General features: G+C 42.0%; 1 long non-coding RNA gene across 1 annotated transcript; it reads left to right on the top strand.

Annotated features, from left to right (window-relative positions):
- The first annotated feature begins 9,767 nt into the window (after positions 1-9,767).
- Positions 9,768-17,323, top strand: LOC309344061. The gene is made up of 3 exons (XR_014157591.1): positions 9,768-10,073; positions 10,393-10,638; positions 17,171-17,323. It is a non-coding gene; the product is annotated as an uncharacterized lncRNA (long non-coding RNA).
- The last annotated feature ends 2,632 nt before the right edge of the window (positions 17,324-19,955 follow it).

Here is a 19,955-nt window from a genome sequence, read left to right as displayed (position 1 = left end):
CCTGCTGGACCAGGCCAGTGTTCTCACAGTGCCCCCAGTCAAATGCCCATGGGAAACTTGCTAACAGGACCTGAGCATATGAGCACTCTCTCCTCCTGCAGTTCATAGCATCTGGTATTCTGAAGTGTAACTGCCTCTGAGACAGCCTAAACTTCATTGCTAGCACCATCGATAGCTCTCTTTGCCATGAATTCATTCAATTCTCTGTCTTCTGCAGAGCAAGTTCCATAGTTTACCATGTGCTGAGTTGGGGGTGTTTGGCCCAAAAAACTGACAATTAAGAAGCAATAAAATAGTCAAATTGGAAGGGCCATCATGTACAGTGGTACCTTGGTTTACGAACTTAATCCGTTCCGGAAGTCCGGTCTTAAACCAAAGCGTTCTTAAACCAAGGCATGCTTTCACATAGCAGCGAGGGGACTAAATTTATAAATGGAACACACTCAACAGGAAGCAAAACATGTTCTGCTTCCAAGGCAAAGTGCACAAATCAAAACACCTACTTCCGGGTTTGCAGCATTCTTAATCCAAATTGTTCATAAACTAAGCTGTTCTTAAACTAAGGAACCACTGTAAATGAAAGTTTATCTTCTGTTGCTTCAGAGGGTGAGATTTGAAGCAGTGGGTTCCAATTATGAGGGTGGGGGAAATCAATTTGATGAAGTATTAGAAAGAACTTTCTGTTTATATAAACTGCTGGACTGTGGAACAACCTGCCTTCAAAGCAGGGGTAGAAGGACCTGTCCCTTTCAGTTTCTTTCAATTTTTCATTTTCCAGACTTAAATTCAGCTCTCTACATTTCTGCAGCAATTTGTGACTTTAAAAAAAACCCTCCTGAAAATTCTTCAACATTTCAATACCTTCTTGTATGCAGTTTTGACTAGTGCACACCTTTTGCAGTATAATGCATTTCTGTATGTTATATGCACTAATATATTCATTGTTGTGCATCCTTTTACCTAAAACATGCATTTTTGCAAACGTTGTATGGTTGAAGAACGGCATCACAAAATTCAAATAAATGCTAATTTTGAAGCATGATTGTATATCCGTTTTCATATTGTCTAGTCTAGCATCTTGTTCTCACAGTGGCCAACAATATGCATATGGGGAAAGGATAAGCAGGACCTGAGAGCAATAGCACTCTCTCCCTCCTGAGATTTCCAGTAGCTGAGGTTTCCAGCACAGGCTGGGTTACATGAAGTCATGAGGAACTGGACCTCAAGTCTGCAATCACCCATGAACCGAGCTTATCATATGAATAGATACCATTACAGCTGCAGTGTAGAGTAGAGCGATGTCTGTATTGCATTTTAGTACACTAGTTTTCTTACCACAGAATCACGGCAGATCTTGTCTGTTAAGTACCAGCCATGGTGGATTTTCTTTGCAAATTGATTAGATCTTCCTAAAGCAGACCTTGAGCAAACCAGATGTATTTCACCACTGATTTTTAATTGAAGTGAAAGTGCTGCTCATTAAATGGTTAGAGAATTATTGTTTTATATATGTGCAGAAGCAATGGAGAGGGAGGTTTTTTTTGTTTTTGTTTCCAAATAAAACTTTACAACTAAAAGTACCCACCTGCATTAGCCCAGATTAAAGACTAAAGAGATACGGTTTCAGTATATTGCATGGAGATTTAAGCATGTGATCTCAGTTCTCATTCAAAAGCAGATGCGTGCCTTTATCCTCAACAAAGTAGCCGCCAGCACCTTCTAAATCTGAGTGTTAAACTCAACTGAGTGTTTGGTAAAAGTGAAATGCAAGACGACATTTAATGTGCTATGAAGTGATGATAGCACTGCTTGCTTTCTAAAACATGCAACGCTTTGAGTTCCTATTGAAACTGAGTGCTTTACTCAGCAATCCTAAAAACTATTTACTTGGACACAACTCCCATTGATCTCCCTGGGGCTTCCTGCCAGCTGACAACTGACGCCATATTGCTCAACAACTGTTTGGTAAAGCAAAAAAGCTGGAGTGTGAAGCAACCATCAAAAGTTAATTTTGATGGAGGAGGTACAGTTCGATCCTACGCACGTTCACTCATTAGCTAATCCTGCTGTATTGAGTGGGGCTTGCTCCCTAACACTGATAACTGATAAATAAAACTCGTTCTTAAATTTCTAAAGCAGGGGTAAGGAACTTTATGCACATAGGAGCCAACTCTTAGGGGCTGATGTCCCTTTGCGCCTCCCAATAACATTTTTAGGGGGCTGACCCCCAGTGTTAATGGGCATTGCCATTCAAATGGTGTGTGCGCACCATGCCACATGATTGATTATGCAGCACAGGGCTTACCTGGGCCCCCAGTATTTTATTCAAGTTGGCACCCCTGCTCATGCACAGAGCCAAAATGTGGTTCTCCAAATCTGTCTGGCTCCCATGACTCTCCCTGAACCTCCCTAGCCATGCCACACCCGGGCCTTGCTGTACAACTTTTCATGTTTTTGCCTGGTTAGAATGTTTCTTTGAACTGTGATAACAATACCTCTTTGCTTGCCTGGATGGAGGAAAAGAGAGGGGTGTCTGTGAGAGAGAGTAGAAACTGCTGTAAGGTAAAGGTAAAGGGACCCCTGACCATTAGGTCCAGTCATGACCGACTCTGGGGTTGTGGCGCTCATCTTGCTTACAGCCAGTGTACAGTTTCCGGGTCATGTGGCCAGCAGGACTAAGCTGCTTCTGACGAACCAGAGCAGCACACGGAAATGCTGTTTACCTTCCCGCCCAAGCGGTACCTATTTATCTACTTGCACTTTGACGTGCTTTCGAACTGCTAGGTGAGCAGGAGCTGGGACTGAGCAACGGGAGCTCACCCCGTAGCGGGGATTCGAACTGCCGACCTTCTGATTGGCAAGTCCTAGGCTCTGTGGTTTAACCCACAGCGCCACCCATGTCCCCAAACTGCTGTACTAAAATAAAATTTACATTTGTTGCTATGCCCATCATTAGTATGTGGCCCTCAGAAAGCTGCCCAGAATGCAAAGCGGCCTTTGAAATAGGTTCCTCATTCCTATTCTAAAGAAAACATGCATTTTGCCCAACCTTAATCGGGAACAAAAAGCAGTCCAAATCAGTACCGCTGAGCAAACTAGGGAAGGGACTAACCAAAAGTCACAGGCTATTTGCAGATAACCATCTTGTCAGCGGTATGGATTCACTCCGTTGGTTATGATGCCATTTAGGACGAAGCACAATGCATCAAAGGACACGACAGTTCACGTTTCATCCGGACGTTGCACTCTTGGCATGTTGCTTTTAAAATGAAGTGACACAGCAGCTGACATACAATTCACGTTGCCCATGACGAGGCAGAATGTGACTCCCCGCACATTCCAGAGACATGTTTAGACTGTTTCAGGATTTATTGGCGAAGCAACTAAATACTGAATCCTGGTGCTTTCTGTCAAACTTTAAACAACTTTCTTGGTTGGCTCTTGAAAGGTTTGCCAGCCCCTCCCCACCAGAATATGCAAAGAGAGCAAATCTGGGCAATGAAGAACACCCTCAAACAACCACAAACACCTCACAGTTCATATGTTATTTTCCAAATAATATATTGACTTTGAAGCATTCCACGACTGGGTGCCTGAAATACCGTGGGGAGCATAATTGTCGTAACATTAAACTAAGTGACGTTTCTATTTTCTTTTTCTTTTTCTTTTCTTTTCTTTTTTGCTGCCGTCTTTAAATTGACTAGCTATTAAACCAAACAGCAGCTGTAGTTGTTAGCCAGATGGTTTATGCAACAACAACAACAACAACAACAACAACAACGAAACCTTTCATAAAATTTCCAGCAAAGATTCCCGTTAATGAAAGGCCTATTTGTGAGGCGCTAAAACATGTATCCACATAGGTATTGCCCCATTTATCAGACATGAGAGCTAATTACCTCATACACGGCTGTATTTCTTCCATCCCCTGCATTTAAATTCCCAATATTAGCACATAGGTGGTCAAGCTGACCATTGAATAGGCTGCATGAGCATGAATGCATTTAATAATTTAATGTTAGGAGAGTTTATTAAACTGCCACAATCTAATCAGCATGCGTACCTGCCTTCATTAATCTTGCAATGGTCCATGGTGTGTCTCCGCAGCTAACACAGAGAGTGCTAATGTTAACAAACAGGGCCAGTTAATCAAGGAAAATTTACTACGAACCACATGACTGTGCATACCACAATCTAATTACAATCAGACTTAACCTCTTCATTATCTGAACATGTTCCCTTTCCACTGAAAACACCAGGCTGCACGGAACGAAGGGCCGGTGGTGTTCATTAGTGTCGGTAATGCTGTTTGCGTTAAGTCAACATTTTCAAACTTGGGAGAATTTGGGCATAGCTGACTCTGTGTTTTTACAAAGGCTCCTCATAAGATTCCATGCCACAGGACTGGCGAAGGGAGTTGAAGTCTAGCTCCCCCAGCTATGGAAAGAGTGCTCCAGGGGTGTGGGGAGGGGAGAGGGACAGGTTAAGAAGGATGGATGGTTATTGGAAACATGTGTTTCGGAATGAATGTCCATAATCGGGTGTAATTCAAATGACATTTACTCGTTGATAAATTGCCAATTACAAGTAGGTTGCACAGGCAGAATATCATAAAATGTAAAATATTTAGCTAATTTCAGTAGTACAATAGTATTGTAACCATGAAGGTGACACAGGTTCTTGCATATTAGTATTGAGGAGGCACTAGGAATAAATGGATTTTGGCTAATCTCACTTTTCTATTTTTCTAGATTTAAATTCAGTTCTCCATATTTCTGCATCAGCTTGCAATTATTTTTTTTAATCCTCACAGACATTCTATTAATTTCTCATACTCTATACTTTTTTATTACATTTTGCCTGATATAGACATTTTTAAAAAACAATTCTTCCAGATACCATGCATTTTTGTGTGTGATTTTCACTGATATGTGCATTTTTGAATACAGGTTCCCCTAATACACACATTTCTATACACATTTTTTGGCTGGGGCACTGCTGCATTTGGGGAAGTGTGCATTAGATAGGATTGACTCAAAATGCAAATGAAATCAATTTTCTCCTCCAATCCTAGGAAAAACTCAATTCATGTCCTGGCCATCGCACTCCAAGATTGCTGCTTTTACAAAAATCCAAGGGCATGACGCCTTTGCATGGAAGACATGCAATGAAAGGGAAATCAAGGATGGCTTTTCCTGTCATTACTTTGACTCACAAGGCTTCAAGCAACCCACATCACAGTTTGCGGAAGGTCATCTATTCCTGGAAACCAGTATGACAAGCAATGCTACAACTGACCCACAGCACAATTTATGGAAGGTCCACTTTTGCTGGGAAAGGCAGATCTGGCCATAGTCACACATGCCTTGGTGTCAGGGATTGAACTGAGGAGGAATGGTGAGAACCGCCTCCCCTCTTCCTGCCCCTTCCCGAGAAGAGGAGGACAGTATAGATTTAGAACAGCGGTTTGCAGAAGGCTCAGAGGCTGCAGAGGGGGGAAGCTAGGAAATATTGGGAGAGCAGCAGGAAGAAGAAGCATCAGGGGAGAGACAGCTGACAGATGCAGTGTCTCTGGAAAGCATTTCTGTCCACCCCCCTCTCCTAGGACCAGGTGTGCATTGAGAGTAGTAGAACAGAAAGCTCAGAGGCAGAAAGCACAGATCAGCCGGCGCAGGGGTGGCATAGTATCATGGAGACTATGGGACTTTACTTGGAGCAACGCCATTATCTAGAGAGAGACCACATTCCTTTGTCTCTCAATGTGATTATTGAATAAATTAATTGGTAAGAACTCTTCTTTTTTATCTGCTTCTTTGTTGCCACTGTGGGAGGGATAGGACTCCCTGAAGCCTCACACTTGGTCACCTACCTCCAAGTTAGATTACTGCACAGACTCTACGTGGGTCTGCTTCTGAAAAGTGATTGGAAACGTCAACTGTGCAAAATCTGACTTGTACGGCTAGGACCTGTTCTGCAAAAGCATGCAATTGTGATGTTGTTTGGCAGAGCCGTAGCTAGGTGACCTTGCGCCCCTGGCAGAACCATCCAGATTGCGCCCCCTAGCCACAGACAAATCAGCTCTTCTTCCCACCTCTCCTCCAATCCCGCCCCCTCCACCCATTCAGTTCACCCTCTATTTAAAACCTTTTCTTATGAGGCAATAATCAATATTTGTTTATATACATATTTATGGACATATTTTAAAAGCTGATTTTGCCCCCCCCCCTCACCTGTACCCCTGGCAGGGGCCCACCTCGCCACCCCCTAGCTACAGTTACGATATTCCGTTCCACCTTAAGAGGAACAGACATGTGGATTGTTGTATGTCACATGTCTGTTTACATTCCAGCACAGCCTGCTGGGAACTTCCGTTGTGTGTATAGCTTTTGCTTATGCTATTTACTTTGGCACGAAGGGGAGCAGACATGTTTTTCCTTTGTCCAGATGCTGAATAAAATGCCTGTGTAAATACGCTTTACACAGCCTCTCTCTGCCCTTCTGTTGCGAAGAGTTCTTATCTCTGCTGGCTTGTGGGCCCAGCTTCTGGAGGCTTCTGAAGCTCAGGTCACAGCTACATGCTGCTCCAAGGACCGGAGATCGCCCGGCTGCCAGCCAGTGGGCTGGAGCCAGCTGGGGGCCTTCCAATTGCCCCCATTTCCTTGGACGCACCCCAACTACCATGGCCCTATTGTTTGGTCTTCATTTCCCTTCTGCTCCATTTCTGGGCACAATTCAAGGTGCTGGCTGTTTTGTGTTGTTTCTGTGGCAGGGAGCATGGTGGCTAAGGTGATTCAATTACCGGGTCATAGGACTAGCCTGCACAGCCCTGGAATCCTGCCCATGCATTCTTTCAAATATTTGTATATTTAGAGGGGGATTGTCACCAACCTCTTATTACTACCCACTGTATGATGATGAAGGCACAGAAACATAGCCTTGGGTGGGCTCATAGGGGGAAAATGTGGTCCTTTAGGTACCATGCTCCAAGGCAAATCTTTATACAAGCAGATGGTCCATCCTTTGTGTCTCATCTTTCCTCCACAGTGGAATTCAAGGCGGCATAAATAAGTTTCTCAGGCGGCTTCTCAAAGAGACGCTGACCAGATTCAGGTCTGCCTCACTTCAGCAAAGTTGTCCCTAAAGACCCCATCCTGGAACCATATATGAAACCTTTGGATGTAGCATAGATGTGATCCACGGGATTCATTAAAATGTAGATGTGGCAACATTGGGCCCCTGAAAACAAATCCTCTAAATGTGCAAATTGATTATGTCCACAATTTTGTAAGTATGATCATTCCCCCCGCCCCTTGGGATGGAGCCCTCTGGATTCCAGACAGCAATCTTTCCTAAAGCATTTGCTAAATGCACAAATCCACTGCAACAGGAGAATGTAATGCAATTGTATATGACTCATAAATATAATTTAGTTTGGAAATGTCATATAATAATCCCACATAAGGTCTTATTCATCACAAGGCTTCTGCTGTCAAAGCCATGATGGTACTTAGATTATTCTACACATTATTTACACAGAATGGAGTCAGAAGGCGCATTCCATACATGATTCAGAAAGAAAAACAGCCCTTTAAAAAGGGAGGTGTGTCTCTTTCTATATATGTTCATTCTGGAATTGAAGAAAGAAAGAAATGAGGATAAAACTGGGCAAGACAGATTCAGATTGAATTAGAAGTATGCATGGATGAAGGCCGGCTGTTAGATGACTATTTTAAATCCATTCTTGTCCTGTTTATTGGAGGTTTGTCTTTTTATATTTTTTAATGGTGTTTGCTCAGGGCAATTTTTAATAAATTAAATGAAAATGGGTACAAGGGTGGGGTTTTTTTGTCTCATGGAAAATCAGTGGGTGCAAAAGTCTGCCCCCGCACGTCTTTTTACAATTTTTATCGTAAAGGTCAGTGGTTGCTTTAAATTAATATCTATCTATTTTATGGTTCTTAGCTGTTTGGCTTGTCTCTGGTTGTCTACCAATATCCAAGTGACCTGCTCACTCCTAGCAGCCTGGGATTAAAGACTGCTCTTTGGGTCTGGAGCTAAGTAGACACAAAATAAAGTCCAAGTACCAACAGACATGCTGCTGATGATTCAAAAAGCAAGGGGAAATGAGGTAAGGATGAAGATTTGAGATGGCTTGGCAGCATAGGGAAGAAAAGGTCTATTGGGATGGATGGATCAGTCTGCATATAAATCTGTTCTATATTCTTTATTCGTTAGCATGCAATGCTTTAAAAAAAGAAAAATCTGTCCAGAAAGTCATATTTAAATATGCATTTCTAACCTAGGTTTTCCACAAAATACACATTTCTAAATGGATTTCCCTTCAAAATGTGCATTAAAAACACACTCACACAGCTTTTTGAAGCCACAAGCAGCAGCCAAAATTTGATGATGTTCAAAATCCAAAGGATGACAACATCCCAATCTCAATGTTCGTTCAAGAAGTGCAGATCAAGTGGTTTCATAATAGCAATAATTTGCACCATTTTTAAAAGGGCTCTAGGGTTACATTTCCAAGCCAGATTGTATGGAAGGAGATATTTCCCAAGGTGGGCTGGATGTGCTTTATAAGGTAGGTGTTTTTAGTGATCCTTTTTTACATATGAGAAACTGAACCTCTTGATTGCCCAGAGAATTCAAGGAAGAGCAGGAAATGGGATCCAGATGTCCCAAGACTAACACTATTTGCCCACCAAACTAGCTCTCACAAATAGGTACGTGCAATGTGCCCATGCTGTGGACACTTAATGCTTTAAAGGTAAGCAAAAAAAGAGGTCTGGCTAAACATGAAATAATGTTTGGCTTGTCTTCCTTTGTCAGGCCTAAGTCGATCTATTCCAGGACTTGGTTTTCAGGAAGAATTAGACTGATGCACCTCAGAAGCTCACTGTCAGGGCATTATGGTCATGGACCATGGCCTTGCTCTGTCAGTAGGCAGCGTGAGGTGGCTGCCTCAGGTGGCACATGCAGAAGAGGAATGGCGTGGCAGTGTTGTGGGGAAGAACTGTGTGTGCCCTGTGGCCCCTAAATTGGCTAGCTACCCTCAAGTGTGGTGGAGGACTATCACCAGTGGCAAAGTGAGGTTTGCCACCTTATCCATCTTTTAGATATAAAGAAATAGAAATAATAGAAATAATAGAAATAATAGAAATAATAGAAATAAATAAATTTTTAGTTATACCCCACCCTCCCCAGCCACAGCCAGGCTCAGGGCAGCTAACACCAGTAAAATTACAATTGAAAAAAACCCAACCAATTTAAAAGACAGGTTAAATTATAATTTAAAATTAAGCCTCATTTTAATAGTAGCCCATAGATCAAATCCATAAGGGGAGGGAAACATAAGGGTCAGACTGAGTCCAAACCAAGGCCAGGCAGAACAGCACTGTCTTGCAGGCCCTGCGAAGAGATGTCAAGTCCTGCAGGGCCTTAGTCTCTTGTGACAGAGCGTTCCACCAAGTCGGGGTCAGTACTGAAAAGGCCCTGGCCCTAGTTGAGACCAATCTAAACCACCTTGCGACTTGCGACCTCCAAGGTGTTGTCATTTGTAGTAGACCTTAAGGTCCTCCACGGGGCATACCTGGAGAGGCGGTCCCATAGGTACGTGGGTCCTAGGCTGCATAGGGCTTTAAAGGTCAAAACCTTTAAAGGTCAAAACAAGAAGGAAGGGTGCCATCTTGCCCTTCACAGCAGGCAGCAAAAGTCTCTTGGGCCCACTCAGAGGAACCCACTGTCTCCCTGGTTGTCACTGCATCTATCTGGGCTCACCTTGGATGGAAAACAAGGAAGCTTATCCAACTCTGTTGCTCTGCTAGCACAGCAGACTGCTGCGAAATAACTTTCCCACCTCTTCCTCTCTCCTGCAGCCCTCCGTGCACCCTCATAATCAACTCGAGACATGGAAGATTTTGAGGGTATGCAGGGAGAGGAGAGGAAGGGGAAGTCCCACTGTGTAAACAGAACACAGCACACGCAGCATTGGATACGACCCAAGGTTGCTGTGTTCCTGTATGTGTCTGATTGGTTGACTCCAGTGGGGCTTAGAAGATTGCTTAGTTGAGTGTCTCCGCTGAATCCCACTCCAAAAGGGGGAAAGAGTAATTTCATGGGGCATTCTAGAGATAATTTGCTGGTGACTGCAAGGCCAGATTAAGTACGCAAGGCCACCCACGGAGAGATTTCCTTTAAAGATGACAATATAATTCCCCTTTCTCTTGCAAAGTTTGAGATGAATTCCAAGAAAAATAAGGAGTGTAGGAACAAGGAGCTATTGAAACAGTATATTATGCTTCTGTGAAGAGTTTTTATGTTGAAATGTCTTCTTTTGATATTTTATTGAGCTTTACTTCTTGTGTCTCTTTTTCTCAAGAGCAGAATGCTTGCATTAAGTCACAGATCCTGGGCGTAAAAAGAGCTATGGCAGCATTATTCGGCAAATGATGTCCATGAATAAACATTTGACAAAGACTTCTGCCAAGGCTAAAACCACTGGAAAACAGAAGTGCGCATGTTATCTCAAGAGTCTCAGATCTTCAAAGAACATCTGGCTGTAAGAGCCACAACTGTTTCAGCCCATCCTGAGCCTGTAGGAGAGGATGAAGTGTACATTCAGCTCATGAGGTAAACACGAAACATACCCTTGTAGATTATATTGTTGTATGGACACAGCAATTAGTTCACTGCATCCAACAAAGGAAGAGCTAAAATTAGACCATTTGCCACAGTGGTACCAAACCCTAGTGAACTCAGTGGGGCTTAAACAAATTAGTTATGTTCCTGGCCACAGTAAATTATTCTCCTAAGCCTTTGTCTGAGAACAATGAGACCTTTCTCCCATATTCAATGTTAAAAATATCCTTCTTTATTTGCTTTCAGAGTTCATGCTTAGGAGCATGCATTCAGTCTACAGCAGTCAAGTGAGGAACGAAGGCACACATAAGCCCTTTCCCCATAAGTGTGGGTGGTCTTCTCTTCAGATCTTTGCCCATTCAGCTTGCAGGTCAGAGGGGGGCTTCTATATGCATTTAGCGGATTGTACATGGAAGCCTCTCTATGACTGGGAATCCTTCTAAGAGTGGGCTCTTGATCTTAGGGATGGGCGATATTGTCCATTTCAGCTTCTCTTCTTTCCAATCTTGAGTTCATCTCTCCACATTCCCATATCAGCTGGCTTAAAAGAAAAAAGTCCTCATGGAAATTGATCAGCAGTTGCATTTTTGCGTGCAATTTTTGCAGTGCAATGTTCACGCCGAAAACCCAGAAGGAAACGCTCCGGTTTTTGAACATTTTCCGAAATCCAAACATCCAACATGGCTTCCGCTTGAGTGTAGGAATCTTCTGCAACCAACCAAAAGTCACACCTTGGTTGTCGAATATTTCATTGCTCTGGGGGGATCCCAGAGGCGTTTCTCCAACCAAAAAGTGCATACAAAAATGAAGGACACAATACCATATATGGTTGGGTCAGCATCACTGTGTGGGGGGGGGGAATTGCCACATGCAGGAAAGAATAATGATTACAGACTAAGTACCTCACTTGAAACTTTATAAATTACTTAATATATTAACACGAATGGAAACCATAAGATTGTCACTGTTGTATAAGGGATTATTATCTTGAAGGGAATGTAACTGAAATTATTAAGATTTTGGAAAGCAGAAAATAATAATAATAAAGAGGAGCCATCAAATCTAGCTGTGAGGAGGCCACTTTCGCTAAATTGTTTAATTTGGTATATTAATAATTGGTTTTTAAGAATTGCATTAATTGGATAAAATCGGCATTGTTACAATGAGACTGTTATTGGAACGATATTGGAAAGTCAATAAAACTATATTTAAAAAGGGTATACAAAAATGTTTCCTTTAGAATAATGCATGTATACATGAGTGAAAATAACATAAGAATGCATGATATATGGGGAAATTGGTGGCAAAAATATGTAAATTAGGCAAAAGTGCATACAAAAATGTGTGAGTTAGGAGAAATGTCACTAAAATGCTGATGAATTTTCATGAGACCTTTTTTAAAAACTCACACACATAAACTGATACTGACATGTGTTGAGCTAAAGACTGGTAATCAGAACTGAAGCAAAACTAAAATTGAGATTTGTCCATTCCAAACTGACGGGCAAAGAAGTACCGATAAGTAAACAAGCCACCAAATGGCTTGTTTCTCCTTGGTATTTAATTCTCTGTCTTCTATTGTGGCACAGCTTTTATAATACTGAAGTATCAGAACCCCCATAGGAACGCAACATTACAAAGTCTTTGAGACTAGTTAAAATTCTGTTACATCTTTTGATAAAGTCAGGATATCCATGCTTAGAGAGCACACTTAACATATCATGCAAATACCTGGACTTGCATATTGATATAAGCCTTAAAAGCAATGATAATTGCTCTGCTTTGCAGTGACAAATTGTAGTACAATTAGGGCCCAATCCACCTGAATGAAACACTTTTAGGTTCCATCTATTTCAGCGAGAGGGATGTAAACACACACTTAACTTCAACACTTAAATCAACGAGAAGTGCCGAACTTTGGCTGCACGGTGCCCTCATTGGCTAGCCAAACTTCAACCTAAATTGCTTTCTAACCTCCAAGTACCTTGTCTTTGCTACTTATCATCAGCCAGATCATACTTGGGCTACAAACTTTGACATTCTGAAATAATTTTATTACTTTTACAATTTGGTAAGCATTAAAGTTCCAGCACAGCATGCCTGTTTCTACTTAGGAATATTTTTTATCTCTCCTTTAACCAGAACTTTTCAACCTTTCTGTGATCTCTTTATAATTCCCTTTGGAATACATAATTGTGCTCGATCAATTTGTTAAAGGCTTTTGAAGTGTTAAAAAAGCTGCATTAAAATTATTTTCTTTCAGGTTTTATGTTAATGAATATAAGGTGCTATTCAAAGCAAAGTCAGTGTGTCAAGGGAACTTTAACTAAAGTTATTCATACATAAACTAAAAAAGGAAACATCTTTAGTGAAGGAAAATACATTTAATGAGTAAGTGCGGCACACAATTCCTCCTTTCAAAAATGTCAGTTCATATTGAACCTCCATTCTAGATATCTTACAATTACTTTGTCAACAGAAGGTAGAATCGTGATGGATGATGCATTGGTTCTTGAAACCAAACTTTCTGGGAGTTACTTAGGCTGAAACTAAGTGCTTTTACATTCCAGTCTTATTGATGATAGTGGTTTTATATTTATCACCCTGTCATTTCAGTTGACTGTATCAGCCTCTTCAGTGCAGCAATATGGACACTAATGGAGGTGTGTCCTTAGTTTTCTAAAGGGTCACAGATTCATTCCACTAACACGTTCACAGCACAGTTATAAGCACAGGGGAAAACACGCTTTCCCCCCTCCCCCCCATCTTAAACAGCAGTCTAAAGTTAATAAGGCATATTAGGAAGGAAAGACGCTCAAAAACCCTTTCTTACTACTCCTTTCAGGAACACAAAATGGAAATTGAATAGTGACATCAATGGCTACTTCCAAAATTGGCAGCAGCATGCTTCTGAATTCCAATTGTTGGGCAGTGACAGCAATTGCTTGTGGGCTTCCTAATGTCATGTGGTTGCCCTCTGTGAGGAAGAGGATGCAAAACTTGACAGGCCTTTGTCTGATACAGAAGGGCTGATCTTATGTTTTCATGTTCTTATGCCTCTTCTTGCTCCAATGTATACCACTAAATGTACTAAATGTACCACTAAATGTACTACTAAATGAGCCAGTGTGGTGTAGTGGTTAAGAGCGGTAGATTCGTAATCTGGGGAACTGGGTTCACGTCTCCGCTCCTCCACATGCAGCTGCTGGGTGACCTTGGGCTAGTCACACTTCTCTGAAGTCTCTCAGCCCCACTCACCTCACAGAGTGTTTGTTGTGGGGGAGGAAAAGGAGAATGTTAGCCGCTTTGAGACTCCTTCGGGTAGTGATAAAGCGGGATATCAAATCCAAACTACTACTCCTCCTCTTCTTCTTCTTCTTCTGTTCAGCATACCCTTCCAACATTTCTCTGATGAAAATAGGGACATCCTATTCGGTACTACTACTACTACTACTAGTAGTAATTTTACTATTTATACCTGGCCCATCTGACTGGGTTGCCCCAGCCACTCTGGGTGGCTTCCAACATATATAAAAACATAATAAAACATTAAACATTTTTTTTTAAAGTTCCCTATACAGGGCTGCCTTCAAATGTCTTCTAAAGGTTGCAAAATTACTTATCTCCTTGGCTGGAGGGTCACATAACCCATACCCTCCAGCATTTCTCCGATGAAAATAGGGACATCCTAAGGAAAAGCAGGACATTCTAGGATCAAATCAGAAACCGGGATGGCTTCTGTAAATCCGGAACTGCCCCTGGAAAATAGGGACACTTGGAGGGTCTGTTTCAGGCCTTCAGATGGTCTCTGGGCTGGATCCAGGCCTAGTCATGTTTAAAGGAGGTCCACTTACTTCCCGTTGATTTTGGTAGGTCTCCTCTAAGCGACTAAGTCTGGATTGAACCCATAGATCAGCTCTAAGCTGGAGGCTTGTGAATCCAACTCATTGTGTTCTGGAAAAGCCCATAGAACAGTCTAAGGAGAACAGTACACATGTTGAGGCTAGATCACATGTTTAAATGCTTCTGTATTTAAAAACTGAAGAACCAAAGATCCTTATAGGAAGTTAGTGTGTCAGGCTGGTGTAGAACCTTTCTCCCTGCATGCTTTCATAGGAACAAAGGAAAATACCTTATACCGAGTCAGACCTTTGGTCTCAGTATTGTCTCCATGGATTGGCAGTGCCTCTCCAGGCTCTTTGGAGAATGGATCTTTCTCAGTCCTACTGCCATACAAAACAGACGCTCTGTCACTGAGCTACAGCCCTTCCCACAGACAGAGATTTGGATCACCCCGCACAGATATTTGATTCTCCCACTCACATTGTGAAATAGCACAAGGCCATACACGGAAGATGCATGAGTTGAGTTTAAAAACAAACAAAAAACCTGAAAATGGCTGTGGGAAGCTGGCAATTTCAGCAAAGAAATCGTGGTGGGGCAGGGGAAGGAACAAGCTGCTTAGTTATTTCTGCTCCTCTCCATACCTGCTCCTAAGTGTCCACCTCTAATTGTTTTTTCTCCCAATAGGGGGAAGGATACTTATCCCTATTTCCCACACCTCACCCCGTGAATCACTTCTCCCACATTTTGACTGGGAAAATAGCAAGAGAGTGTTGAGCATCCCTTCTCTTTGATGTGCTTCCTTTTCTGATCATAGTCTTTGATGCTGCCTTTTAGCTTAGAAAGAAGACAGTTTGTGCATATCTTGTCCATTATTTCTACTTGATCCACAGGTTGTTGCAGGGACACACGATTGCTGGCAATCTTGTTTTAGCCAATTCCTAAGAGGGGACTTGTCTCTTAGCAGCAGACCACTCTGCAACTAGCTATTTTCAAATCCCCTTTGCAAAATAATGTGTTCAGCTGGTGTGAGGAAGGGTTCCAGGTGGGTTGTAACCTGTAGGTCTTAACTGTATGTGTGTGTGTTTTCTAAAACTCACCTTTGCCACAAAGTTTTTTCTACACCAAGTTGAGTAATACATTCCTTCCCCATGCTACCTGACGAAGACTTCTGTGAAGGCTTCAAAGCCTGCCTGATGCTTTGCTCCTGGGATCTGGGCCAACAAATGCCATCGCTTCCCCCCTTTCCCGTCTCACCCTCTGGGGCCATTGTGGCAGCGACTGTCTCTGGCCTCCCTCTGGCAGCGCTCCCTGTCTCTGCAGCCAAATGCGCTCCTTTCATCTTTCAGTAATATAATGGCACTGTTTTGCAACCTGCCCTGTAAATAGGTGGAATTCTACCAGGACCTTGGCTAGCCCAGGATCAGATTGCAACACTTATTTATAAGAAATTCTGTCAAGAATCAATAATAGTCTTGGGTCTCAAGTTCCTTCTTTAATAATACTTTGATATGATTTGTCACAAGCTAGCCCAGAGTCTCCACCAGATTTTATTACTTAGCTTGCAGCACAGTGTCTCATCTTTGAGTCATGAGATCAGCCATGGGGAGACCTTTAAAAAGCTATATTCTTTACTCTTTGGTTATTACAGAAAGTCTATATTACTCAATAATATCTTTTATAAGGTGTGCTGTCACATCTTCACATAGATGTTTAACCTCGATGTAGATATAGTGAATGCCCGGGGGCCATCCGAGTGACACGGACATTGTCTTTCATGATTGGATGCCAGATGTATCAACAATAATAATAACAACAACAACAAAAGTTAGGCCTTATTTTCGCAGCTTGGTATTTCTGACTGGGATTTCATACCAACTGTCAACAGCAACTAAGATTTTATTTAGAGTGCAAGGGTGTAACATTTTTATTACTTGGAAATATGTCAGGCTTCTCTACAAGTAATTTAGACTCATTTCCACTGCAATACTGCTTCCTTAGGTTGCTGGTGTATATCTCAATAAACAGAATTCTCCTTCGCCACTAGCATACTTTGGCTCCCCATATATATAAGAGCTCACTCCAGATCTATAATTCAACTAGTTACAGCGGATGCCAGGACAGGCTCCAGGTTTGGTTTTCAGCGTTGTAGGCTGGAGATTGTTGACTTAAGGTACAATAATTCAGTTTTCGACTTAAGCTTCATGTGCCTTCGGAAAATATATAGATACACATAATTAGGGTAGTCTCAGCCTCGTTCATTCAAGCGTTCCAAACCTTTTTCTTAAGCGAGAACTGAACTCTTTCTAAATGCTTCTAGTACAATTAAAAGAATCATGATTGAGGTAATTTCTTACATCTTTGACATGGAGCAAATTACCGGAATACCACCTCGATTCCCCTCCCTTCTCTAATTTTGCCTTTATTCACCTTGTGCCCCCTCATAGGAACTGCTCACCTCTGTTCTCTCCCCTTCATCTCTCTGCCCTGACCATCAGAGATGATAGAAGAATCAGAGGAAAGCACAGTGTTTGTCCAAGGAGTTTTGTGCTATGCTCAATATTCAGGCGCTATCTGTATATGGGAAGGTTTTAGAATCCACACACAATCCCTGGAAACATGTAAGTTGGCATTATCCTAGAACACACTTATGCACATATTGTCTATTTCATCTTCACAGCTCAAAGGCTCTGTGATATTTTGAGGCAGGATAAGAAACCTCTGGAAAAACTGGTTGTGCCCACCAACACCCCTTCTAAACATCACATCCCTGATTTATCTCCTTGCAACAGCCACAGGAGGCAACCCCACCCACCTAACTTATGGGAAAGATCATAGCAAGCGGACTCTGGTAAATAATGTCCTGTTTCCTGAGAGGAGAAAGGAAGAACCTGCCCACAGAGGCTTGTAGGGAAAGACTACCTATGGCCACCCTGATGCCTGCCAGATTTTTTGGTCTACAACTCCCATCAACCCCAGCATGATGTGGCCGAGCTACCTGATGGGAGTTGTAGTTCAAAACATCTGGGGAGTACCAGATTAGTGAAGGCTGTATTATGGAAAATCTCTAGACGGGAGAAGTAGATGCTACCTGCATAAAAAATAAGCCACGTACCGCTTATCTCTGGATATAGTGGAAACTCCTTTGAAGGTCCCCAAGAGATTCCCAGTTGCAGACTTCCTGGTCCAAATTGCAACCCAGCAATAAAAAGGATTGCGAGTAACTGAATAAACTCAGAATCCACAGCTCTTTTTTTTTATTGGTTCTTCATGTTTACATTATTACAAGGAAATAGGAAGAACCATAGGAGTTTCCTTTCACCAGGGCAGTTGCCACAGTGAAGATTCATTTTGAACTGTTGGCCCAAATATTTCACAGATGTAGCTCCTCTGCTTCCCTTATGGAGGCAGAGCCAGCACTAATCAGCACCAGACATCTGTACAAATAAACTTTCTCCATTGTACTACACCTCCCATCTTCAATGACCAATGGTTCTGCTGGCTGGAGCTGATGGGAGTAGGAACTGGAGAACAAGGAGGGGCACAAATTCCTTTGTCATGCCTTAGCCCCTGATTCCTCAGATTATTCTGGGCTGGCCAAGGGATCTCCTTTCTTTTTTGGAACTAGTAATGAACTAGACTTCTCAGAGTCTGCACAGATGGTGGCTTCAGAGTCATATCTGGATCAGCTTCTAACAACTTTCAGAGGTGTAGTATAAATTGGAGAGAGCTGCGAGTTTAAGGAAAGGAGGGCCAGGAGACTTAATCTGGAAAGGAATTTGTCCTCTCAGCAGAGCAAGCTACTTTATTTTTCCTAGTATAATGACATCTTGGTTTTTCTGTTTCAACTTGAGATGTACGAAGCTGACAATATGTGGGCAAAGGTAAAACATATTAGAAAACAGGGTTCTCCGCAAAGTAGATTTCCATTCAGCCCATGTCAAGGATGAACATATAAAGCAGAAATCTTAAATATCCATTTTGATTATCATGAAGGCTCTGTAGTCTGTATAGCTTTTGTGTGCATTTCTGGGATATGGGCCTTGGTACAAAAGTTCCATTTAAGAATATGATGTTATAGAAAAGATCTGTGGTATCAAAGGTGGCAGAAGGTGAATACTGAAGGATTCTGTGAATCTGAAAGGATTCCTTTGTTTGGATTGTTCATAGGACTGGGTTTCTGGCAAGCGATGTTGCAGTCTGGTTTATCAGTGAAGTGAAACTGTAGGCTTTTATTGATGCATCAGCTGATTTGACAGAGCTGTTTAATCGGGGATGGGGTGGGGGCAAGAAGGGAAAATCACAACTGTACAGTTTCACAAGGACTCTTCCATATGTGTCCCTTCCACAGTAGAAGGATGAGTAAACATATTAAGGAAGTGCATTATTTTGAGATTTGGTACAGACATCTATAAAATTAAACAATCAATGGATGAATTAAATTCTCCTGGTTTTTGGTTTGAATCTTGCTAGATCAGATCCCTGAAATGTCTACAGATGACCATTTATCAAGTCTCTGTAAGACTGTAATATTATAACCATCCTCTTAAAAGTAACTAAGCACCTTCAGCTGCTAGATTGACAATGTTCAGCTACATCCATGATGGTGGTGATTAGTGCTATTTTCTAGAAAAAGAGGTGCTGGAACTCACCACAAACACCTCCCTTGTTCTCTTATAATGGCAATGGTGCCCACCTGGGAGGTGCCAGAACTGAGTTCTGGTGAGTTCTGGCTGAAAAAATCACCCTGGTGGTGACCATAGCGTATATCATTGTTGAGTGTTAGGTCTACATTGCGGTGGTTGGCTTTCTGACTGTGGTGCTGGAGTCATTGGTTGGATGTGGAGCATTGTCACAACAGAGATGAGCATAAGAAGGTTCATCGCCCTCTTTCCCTGAATCAGATAATGAATACCATTTGATCAGTTCCCTATAAGCTTCAAATTTCTCTCTAGTTTAGTGGGTTTGTATTTTTAGGAGTTTCTCAGTACTTGAGCAGGAGTTTCTCCATGTGAAAGTCAACAATGGTGAACAATCCTTCCTAAACAACAGAATGGCCTGTCATTAGTGATCCCTGCAACAGGCAGCTACAAGCAAGTTTTGTGTTTCCTGTGTGACCTTCTCGATCTCAACAAGCAACAATGAGCCGAACAAGTCTGATGCCCAAATAAGCATGCACATTAAAACATGCACCAAGATCCATTGCCATGAAACTCCCTCCCAAACTGAGATTAGAAAGGCACACTCCTTGCTGAACTTTCAGGCACATGACTCAGACTTTCTTGTCCCAGCAAGTATCTTAAGGTCGTGTTCAGTTTTATGATTTGCTTAGAAGTGCAAATACTTAAGAGGTATATAATTGTCTTAAGTAAATTTAAAAAAAACACTTTAGATCCATTCCCGCATAAAATTCAATAATCCATTGCACACAAATATTGCAAGGTAATATCAACAAAATGCCAACT

This window comes from Podarcis erhardii (assembly GCF_964252035.2).
Source record: "Podarcis erhardii genome assembly, chromosome: 6".
NCBI lineage: Eukaryota > Metazoa > Chordata > Lepidosauria > Squamata > Lacertidae > Podarcis > Podarcis erhardii.
This window is presented reverse-complemented; position numbering and strand designations above follow the sequence as displayed.